General features: G+C 43.9%; 1 long non-coding RNA gene across 1 annotated transcript; it reads left to right on the top strand.

Annotated features, from left to right (window-relative positions):
- The first annotated feature begins 865 nt into the window (after positions 1 to 865).
- Positions 866 to 2,544, top strand: LOC144753820 (uncharacterized). The gene is made up of 3 exons (XR_013594547.1): positions 866 to 1,006; positions 1,263 to 1,336; positions 2,077 to 2,544. It is a non-coding gene; the product is annotated as an uncharacterized LOC144753820 (long non-coding RNA).
- The last annotated feature ends 7,920 nt before the right edge of the window (positions 2,545 to 10,464 follow it).

Here is a 10,464-nt window from a genome sequence, read left to right as displayed (position 1 = left end):
ACCAGAATGGTATCCTTGAATAGCAAACACAAATTGATACACTTTAAATTCCTACGTAGACTCTACGCTACACCTGCCCCCACACACAAGATAGACCCCTCCAGACCGCACCTCTGCCAACGTTGGCAGGCTCCGCAGGCGGACTTCTCACACCTGGCCTGGAGCTTTCCCAGAGTCTACGATTTCTGGGTGGAAGTCCATAGGCTTTTAAGCAAAATGATTCAGATCCCAGTGGACCCCCTCCCCGAGATAGCATTGTTGGGGTATGTGGTAAAAATTCCCCTAAAGGTTCGCAGATATGCTGCCATCTCCTTACTCCTAGCAAAAAGAGAGGTTTCAATCTGCTGGGGTAGCAAAAGAGCGCCCAAACGCATCTGGGTGGCTCCATAGCTTAGCGCCCTGTTCCACAAAAAGTGATATGTATGCCAAAACTATACCGGCGTCCTCCAGGCCTAAAGATATATGGGGTCCATTCCGAGATCTCCTAGCTTCGCAGCAGCAAACCCATCCTACGCAGCAGGGACAGGGTTTGGAACAGACAGGGGTGGGATGAGGGGAACACGGTATTAAAAAATGTATCTGTGTATACTATACATAGTATGATAACAGGCGCTGAAGAGATGATTGGAACAAAACGGAAGGATGACGGGCTGGGAGGGGATTCCTCCGATTGTACCTCCATCATGCCAACTACTGCAGTCTTAGAATTTAATGGTTAAGCTATGATTGATGTTGCGGGATAATTCGTGCCTTGCTGACCGTAATGGAATAACAATGTTGAAATGTAATTTGTATATGTACTGCAATTTGAACTCTGTGCTCTGCTCTCTTTTTCTCAAAAACTGCTAAATAAAGTTATTTTAAAAAAAAAGTACTCCAACGACGTCATCCCGGCACCAATGACGCAGACGACGGACGCGGAGCCGCAGACGACGCCTACTGACGCGCAAGGGTACTGCAACGCAAAACTTTCCGGATCCAGTTTGACGCCTGGGGATATTCTAAGGTAAGGAATCTAGCACTAAGCTGTTTCTTTCAGATATAACTGTTACTAATCAACTTTAGGAGAATTCGGCTCAAAGGAGTGAACATTAGATTGAGGTGAGATATAAAGGAGGATGGGTCATTTTCACTGAACTTTTTTGGAATGCGCTGAAATTGATGTATGTTTGGGCATCAGTTAAAATACAGAATAGTCCTTAATATTTATCAAGGAAACTTGAAAAGGTTATTTGAGCGAGCATTTTCTTGGTACATTACAGGCGACAGCCACAGTTGCATGGGGTTAGATGCAAGCGGGAATTGGACCTATGGAAGAGCACAAGTCTTGAATTAGGTGAGAATAAGTTCACCACTTTAAGGAGTTCTTTTGAGCACGTCACTAAAATTCATAGTGTATATTAAGCAAATGATTCTTCTGTTTTAGATAATATAGAAAAACTCCTGTAATCAATAAGGACTTTTGAGCATATATAGGAAAAAACAAAAAATTGTTATGGGCGGAAGTTATTTGGAAAAACTGGACAAATAAGACTAATACTCTTATAAATAGGTGAGTTAGTGAATGAGGCATTATTGATAGTTGTAGTCGACTAATTAGGGGCATGAGGATTAAATGTCAATTTCTTTGTATAGGTCTCAACTATTACCTATTGGCAAACAAGATTTATAGATTGAAGGGGGGGGGGGAGTGCCCGACACACCTTCAACTAGGATCATAAATAGAGGTGAGAAGAGCTATTATGATTAAGGAGTAGCAATCATGGAGGGGAAGAGAGAACTAGAATAAATGTGAAGGCTGGCATGTTTTATGCTCACAATAAGGATTTCTGAATTTATAAGCATATGTACCAATTGCAAAGAATTATTCCGAAACCACCATTGAGACGTTTGATTTTGTTGGTTGGAACTAATAACATATAGATTGATATATAGGCAGGTTACGATTTGTTGTATTTGGTATGTTTAGAATGGTATATAGGCAGGCGCAAAATTGTAGTTGATTACGGGTTTGTAGTGACTTGATTTCTTTTACAGTTTTGTGATTGTAATTTTTACTTTTTCTCTTATTTACAGCTCTGATGATGCCCCGGATGGGATGAAACGCGTAGGCTATGAAATATTTGTTGGATGTACGATATATGTTTGCACAAATTGTACGTACAACTTCAAGGTGGATATCTTCATCAAATGGAATGACATACCATAATAAAAGAACAGAACTAAAAACTTGAAGGAAGCTTATATGGACCTTTTTTGATTCACCTCTTTTGGATTCTCTTTAAATTGCATCACTTGATTATGCTGGATATTATTGTTTACTTAGACGCTCCTTCCATTTGTGTGTAAATTTGTGTTTTAGTGGCTTTGACGGTGAGCCACTGGAAGTTGAGCGCCAGTAGAATTGATCTTAACTACGTATTGTTGGTACTTTCATGTAATATCCTACAGTGCACACGAGTGTAGTACCCTCATCGTGTCATTAGTGGAAAAATCCATATGGTAATAACATTACTTACTGTTTGATGTCTGTATTTGATTACAAAAAAAAAACATAAAAAACAATGAACCTACTTAAGTGAAATATGTGTGGGTGTATTTTGTAAATACGTTTTTGAGTATTTAATTGTCTTTTTAGCGTGCATAATCTTAAATGCATTGTATTCATTACTCGTGGTTGACCCTCCTGGCAACCCTTGAATCATTATTTTCCTTATTTAAAACCTCTTCAAAGCCAGTCAAGGACCAAACTTTTATAACATATTGTACCCAGGTCCTGTGATGCTTATTGGGTCACCCCATTATTTTATAATGAGGAAGGATGCCAGCAGGTGATAGGTAGCAAGAGAAAAAGAATTCCAGCATGTGGAAAGTTCACCGTGAAGGAAAAGAAGAAAAAAGAAAGTAGAGGGAAGGGAAAAGAAAAAATAAAGAAAAAGAAGGAAAAAGAGAGGGAGAAGAAGCAGAAAAAAGAGAGGGAGAAGGAGGGGAAGAGGAAGAAAGGGAGGAGGAAGAATAGGAAGAAGAAAAGAGAAGGAAGAAGTGGAAGAAGGAGAAGGAAAAGAAGTTGAAGGGGAGAACGAGAACGAGGAGAAGGAAAACGTTATGGATCCAGCTTGGCAGCTGGGAAGGATTCTAAAATAAGGAATCTGCGGATAGATGTCTCTATCAGATTTTTTGTTTACCGGTCCAAATTGGATTGTCAAAAAAAAAAAAGTAACACGAGAGGGGTAGAAAGTATGTGAGGGAAAGCAACACAGGGTGGAATCACAGAAGGGAGGAAGAAACAGGAGGAGAACGGCAGACGCAAAACAGAGAGCGGCAGAAGCAGTAAAGAGTTGCATGGGGAAGCCAGATGGAGAGCATAGGTAGCAACATTGGGGGATGCTGGGAGGGAAGCTAGCGGAGCCAAAGCAACGTGGATTGAGGGTGGATGCGAATAAACAAGAGCGAGTGCAACGTGGTGTTAAGTAAAACGCACAGCAATGAGCAGCTCAGAAACTTTGAGGCCATGGAGCCGTTACTTGGAATAATCTCCAACTTGAGCTTCAAGAAGATTAGGAAAATGTTAGATTCAGGAAGACGCTACAGACATGGTTGATTACTTACTAAAATGTATACACCTGCGCATGTTTCTAAGTAGTTTTGAACAGCGCCACAAGACTCTTTTAGAGCACATTTTGTAGCCAAATCCAAACAATAAAAAGAATTCCTTAGATTTTAACGCGCATTTACATGCGTTTATTCTTCCTTTGGTCTGCTGCTTTGCCTGGGGGAAAGGGTTCCCACTTACCTGCATTTAAAACATTAGCGCACCGCCGCTTTGGCGGGCCCGGGTCCCGAGGGTGGCATACTTTTTCAACTTTAGCCGCCATCTTGGATTGGGGCTGTTGGCGCTTTTGGCGGGCGCCATCTTAGAGCGTCCTGACGCTCGCTTCAGTCCTGTGGAAAAGTAAATTTTGCCATGTTCTGTGTCCCTACGTGTCATCCATCATATGTTATGTGTGCATGATTAAATATGCATATGTATTCCCCATGTTTGATTAAAGACGCAATTATAGTTGTGTCCATCTCTAGTATGCCAGTTTCCAGTTCTCGTGAATACTACGAATATCAGGTCTATGAAAAGCTACGTTGCCACGTTTCCCAGTGTGCACGTTATTTCATTGAAAAGTCCCCGTTTCTAGGCCTCAAAAGGGCCTGGACACCAGATTCAGCTCCTGTCTCCTGAAACCTCGCTGAGGAGCGATACAGCCCCCACCTGTATCCTCGACCCTTCACTTACTTCCTGCCACGCCGTGCCCGGTTCAGCCTGGCTCTGCCTCTGAGTCTGCCAAAAGTATGTTATAGTTCCAGTTATCAGTTCAGTCCTCCTTCTCTGCATTCCTAAACTACTGAATCGCATCAATAGTTTCCGTCATTGTCTAGCCTTCACGTCTCCATGTAAGAGAAATACTGCATTTAATGGTCATTTAATATTCCTCATCACGCACTACATGTAGAATAATGCATGCTTTAGTCTTAGAGTCCGTTAGCCTTTCCCCTCCTGACTTCTAGTTTATATCAACATGTTCTCTAAACATCAGATACTAGATACTGCTTAGGTACATGTCGCCCTGACTCTCCAGACTTCAGTCTCTGCTCCTAGCACAGAGTTCATAGCCCCCAGTTTCTCCTAGTGATACGTCATTGCTAGTTTGTGCGCACCACCAGGTTAGAGGTCCCGGCTCCTCAGGTAGCCCCCTCCATGGTTTCCGCCCCATTCATGACATATTCCGTTACGTTTGCATCACATGTCTATGTATACGCCCTGTTACACCTCTTTTCACAGTTATCTTTCGCGACTGCTACGCGTCACGTCTTTTGCTCCACCCACTGCTACGCCTATTGCAATGTAATGCTATGTGTTTGCGTTATGTATACATGCTCATGCACTGTTATTAAAAAGTTGCTTCCCTTGTCCCGATCCTGACACCAGCAGCGCTGCTGGGCCCTGCCATCCTATTCCTATGCAGGTTGTTCTGTTCCTGTCCTTTATGCTGTAATAAACCTGCGAAACTCCTACTACCTCGAATTTTGACTCTTATTTATTGAGCTATCTGTTATTCATTTATACATTCAAAAATAGGGTATTATTTATTTATTTACCACATAATGGCGCCCGAAGAGGGACTTGCCCTTTCCCCACGCGTCGGTGAAGCCACGCCGACCCCCTGACCCTCTGTAGTCGTGACGGAACTCTTCTGCGCACCGGCAGATATTTCTGCTTCAAGTATCCCTCAGGCCCACGGAGGTGACGGAGGAGGCGGTCCAGCATCCAAACGAGACGGTGGAGGAACGCGGCGAGTCCCGACCAGAGCCCAAGCCGAGAGTCCAAGGTCCGAGGTATCCGGAGGCCCACCCGTAACTGAAGTCCGAAGTTCGTCGTCCGTCGTCGTAGCAGTCCAGTCCAGTCCGAGGCCTTCCGTTCTTGCTGCCCGGTGAGTACCATTACTGGGGTGGTATCTAGACAGGGTCAATCTAATTGACTCTGGTCCGTGGGTTGGTGGTACACAGACCCACAAACGAAGTGTCCACTTCGGTGGATGCGGGTCCTGACGTGTCTCTTTATGAGACCGGTAAGTCTCGTACTGTTTCAGCAGTGCATCTAGTTCCTATTCTAGTCAGTTCTGTTCTCGAGAAAATTCATGTATTCTGTGTTCCGTATTCCAGGTAGTATTCTGTTCGAACTGTTATTTTTAAATGTTCTTCATATATTTTAATGTCGTGGTATGAATGGGGAATAAGTATTGTGTTCATTGTGTATTGTATTGTGTCTAGATTATAGTTCAGTCATGCCGCTCTTTTCGAAATTACGTCAGTTAAAAACCAGAAAGGGTCTGCTGGAAGCAGCAGTTCCAGTTCCGCCTAGGGACAGTCCAGGTCATTTTATGTATCAGAAGCATGGCATAAGCGCCGTACTGTATCTAGATTTATGGGTAGAGTATACAAAACAGTTAGAAGAAAAGTATAGATGGCCCGTATCGGGTACATGGGATGCCGAGTGCATCATGCGAGTAGAAGAGGCATTATGGAAAAAGAAAGCCAGACAATCACAGAAAGATGCCATCGAGCTATGGCGTAAAGAAGCTCATAAAAGAACCGAAAAAGAAATCAGAAAGTCAGAATTAAGTAGAGAATCCTCGGAACGAGCACAAGAAAAAGAACTAATCGAGATAGGTGAACAAGTCAAAGCCGAACAGTCAGACAGACAGAGGCATGCCCTTATTAGGGGTATGTATCCTCTCTTTGCCGAGGGCTTGCCAAAAGCGACCCCAGAGGCATCCAGTAATTTCCCGCCACCATTAGTTCCGACCAAGCTACGTCACAAACAGACCGCAGCTGATATTTTTATTTCGTCCTATTTGGACGACACAGTCCCAGAATATGCAAATCCTGTTCGCGCTCCGCCAGTCCCTGTAAATCAGGCACTTCCCGCTCCTCCAGACACCGGAGTACCTGTTACGGTACCCCCGGTCCAGCCCGCCATACAAGTCCAGCCTACATTTCCATTTCCCACTCTGCCAGGACGAAGAGCCTCAGTAGACGACTCTAGTTTAGGGGCCGCAGGGGGAGGTACTCCTCAAACCCCGCCGCCACACAAGCGTTTAACGACAGCCGATTTACATGCACAAGCGTCACAGCGTACGCCCAGACATCAGACTGTAGCAGAAATAAGAAAATCCCTTGCCGAATGCGGCTATGATCCAGTCCCAGGCGAGGATAATATGGTTTTATATTCATTCCGCGTAAGAAAGGTGGCCGAGTATCTAGTCACCTTACCGAATATGAAAGAAGATCTAGACAGAATATATCGTTTCATCCGTACAGGGGATGATCCAGAAAGCATTAGCGAGGCCATGTCTCAAAGGAAAGCCGAGATCCAGCTCATGATATTAAAGTTTCTGATTAACTGTCTAATAAGAGAACAAGATTACCCGTCTAAAGATCAAGCCGAAATGAGAACCCTGACAAGGTGGAGTGATAATATAGCCGAGGGTAAGCACAAGACCGTCGGTGCTATGGAGAGTATGTACAAGAAAATCCGTAAAGAAATAATAAGGATACACGAACAACGTAAAGCAGCACAAGTAAGCGAGAAAGAAAGTAACTCTGATCCTGAAGAGGTAGAGGACGAGAATCCTGACAGAATAGCGTATGTAGGAAAATCTAGATTTCCAGATCGCCATTTACGCCTAGAACACAAGTCTATTTTTCATTCTCCAGCACCAGAACAAGGTTCACTAGAACAAGTGTTTCAAGCTACCGATCACATTCTGAAATCACGAATCGGTTATAGCGAGTTAAGTACCATGCATGAACAAGAACTAGCCCGATCAGCAGTCCGATGGATTACTGATTCTACCACTTTTCCAGACGAAATAGTGGCACAAATGTTTCTGAAACTGCCCCCAGCCGAGCAACGACTGGTGGGTATGTATATGATCCAGCACCTCATTACATTGTATGAGGGTCAACACTCTGATCCAGGCCCGTTACATGATATCCTGAACGAGTTACTCCAGTATAGATGGAAAGGTCTAGGTACCGATTTAATTAGTGTCATTCTAGAACAGCGTCACAAATATAGAACGTTTCTGAACCCGCATTTTGTTCATGTCTCACCCCCAGAAGGTAAACCATTTTACATGGAGAGACAGAATCCGTTACGAGAAGTCCACCCAGTTAGAGGAACGGGTGGCGAAATGCAGCGAGTGTTTGTATACACTCCGATCACAAAGATGGAACTTCTAGAGATGAAGAAATTAATTCCCTGTCATGACAAAGATCCAGCAGGGTTCCATAGAGAATTAAAAGACATGCTCCGTATGGGAGAATACACGTATCCAGATATAATTAAAATGTTAAAAGTTCTGCTGCCCGCAGGGGTGTATGAAAAGCTCAAGGAAAAAGAATGGGAGGTGGGAGAGAAAAAGATCGATTGGGCAGTTCTAGAAGCTGAAGATAAGGCACGAGTACCAGGTACCGGTCTCGGGGATAAATGTAGAGAATTACCTGAATTATTAATACAAGTTTTACCCAGATTATTGACAACTAGAAAAGAAGACTGGGATGCAATCTCAGCCTGTAAACAGAAACAAGACGAAGATATTAGTGATTTTTATTCTAGATTCGAGAAATGTTTTAGCATCAACAGTGGCCTCAAGACAAGTAGTGAGTCATACCCTCACCTTTTTGTTACTAAATTAGTCGAGAATTCAAGTCCACAAATTAAAAATCGAGTTTTGAAAGTCGAAAGTACCTGGCAAGCTAATACCCCGTCCCAGATGCTGCAGATGCTCCAATACCACCAGAATAGAATCAGGGAAGAGCAAGAACACGAGAGAAAACGTATGAAAGACACGAAAATGAAAGTACTAGTTGCACAATCCGTTCCTCAAGACAGTCAGAAGAGGGGTCCGAATCAAGCCAGTCATCCTGCAGCTCCCGTTAAAGGGAACTGCAATTATTGTAAACAGCCAGGTCATTTTATAAATGAGTGTGCAGTTCTGAAACACAACATAGCTACCGGTAAGACTAAAGAAAGACCACGTCCGCCTAGACAAGAACAAGTTTCACAGATTCCTCAGCCACAGAATGCACCACAGACAGTTACCGCACCGCAGCCTATTGCTGCAACACAGCACGTTACACAGCAGATGTACCAGTATGCACAGTCTGAGTATCCTGAGTACCAGCAGTATTCATGAAACAGCCTAGAGAGGGAGGTAGGCTTGCCTCTCATCGAGATACCTGTAGATCAAGAAGGTCCCTATGTTCACAGTCAAGTATTAGGGAAAGACAGAAAGTTTTTGATCGATACAGGGGCAAGTAGGACCACAATTAGTCACGCCGAAGTTCCAGGGGCTCCGCTCTCAGGCTCAAGAAATGTTTCCCTTGGATTTTCAGGAAAGCCTATCGTAAATGAGATTTCAAAGCCAGTTACTCTAGAAGTAGGTCCATTGTCCCGCACTACTGATCTGTTACTTACTAAGTCATGTCCAGAAAACCTATTAGGCATTAAAACACTGAAAGAGTTAGGTGCAGTTATATGCTGTTCCCCAGAGGGAATACGATTGTTCCTACGTGACTTCAAGGGTCACTATGTATTACGAGATTTTGATCCCAGATTGTCCAATGTCCCGCAACATCTATGGGCGCAAGGTCCGACTGATGTTGGTTATATGCAAATCACACCCCATCGTGTGACTCTCAAGCCAGGTGTAGTGTTACCACGAATCAGACAGTACAGATTGCCACCTGAGGCTGTAGCAGCCTTATCCAAAATTATTGACGAGCTCATGGCTCAAGGAGTGGTTGTAGAAACTGACTCCAATGTATGCAATTCTCCGATCATTCCAGTCATGAAACGTACTGATCCAAATGCACCCCCAGTATATCGATTAGTGATTGACCTACGAGAGCTTAAAAAGTGTATTATTCCTCAGTACCCAGTTGTCCCAGATATCTCTTCCCTATTAACAGCCATTGATTCCGAAGCCACATTCTTTACTGTAATCGACCTCAAGAACGCGTTTTTCAGTGTCCCTATTCATCCAGACAGCCAGTTCCTTTTCGGATTTTGTTTAAATGGAAGGAGCTATATGTTTACACGAGCTCCTCAAGGTTTCACAGAAAGCCCTAGTATTTACAGTCAAGCACTTAAGAGACAACTAGACAACATTCACATGCCAACTGACACTGCCCTGCTCCAGTATGTCGATGATCTCCTGATCACAGCCCGTTCTGAACGTGCTTGCGAGCGAGCATCCCTTACAGTCTTGTATTTCCTAGCCGAGATGGGGCACAAGGTGTCCCCTTCTAAGCTTCAATTCTGTGTCCAGCAAGTGGTCTACTTAGGACACTTACTGTCCAAGAGGGGTAGGCAGTTGACACCAGACCGTATCCAGTTAATAGCGAGTCTTCCTCAGCCCAAGACCCAGAAGGAGGTACGTGTTTTTATTGGCCTTACTTCTTACTGCAGACAATGGATTCCTCAGTATGCATTTCTAGCCAAGCCACTGATACAGTTAACGACACAGGAGGCAGCCGTACCGACTGTCCTCCCTTGGACATCTGAACATACACTTAGTTTCAATGAGTTAAAGAAAGCCCTATGCCAAGCTCCAGTTCTAGCGACACCGAACTACAGTAAGCCTTTTACACTTTTCGTCACTGAACGCGAAGGTACAGCATTATCTGTTCTCACACAAGATCAAGCAGGACAATACAAGCCCTGTGCTTATTTTTCGAGCACATTAGATCCTGTAGCCCAGGCTCTGCCTGCGTGCCTCAAGTCAGTTGCAGCCACAGCACTAGCTATCAGACAAAGTGATTCCATAGTCTTAGGACATACCTTGACAGTACAAGTTCCACATTCCGTGGAAGTTCTTTTAAACCGAACACAAACTCAGCACTTGACAA

Source organism: Lissotriton helveticus, chromosome 5_1 (genome assembly GCF_964261635.1).
Source record: "Lissotriton helveticus chromosome 5_1, aLisHel1.1, whole genome shotgun sequence".
NCBI classification, from domain to species: Eukaryota; Metazoa; Chordata; class Amphibia; order Caudata; family Salamandridae; genus Lissotriton; species Lissotriton helveticus.
Note: the sequence above shows the minus strand (reverse complement) of the source record. Positions and strands in the feature narration are given on the sequence as shown.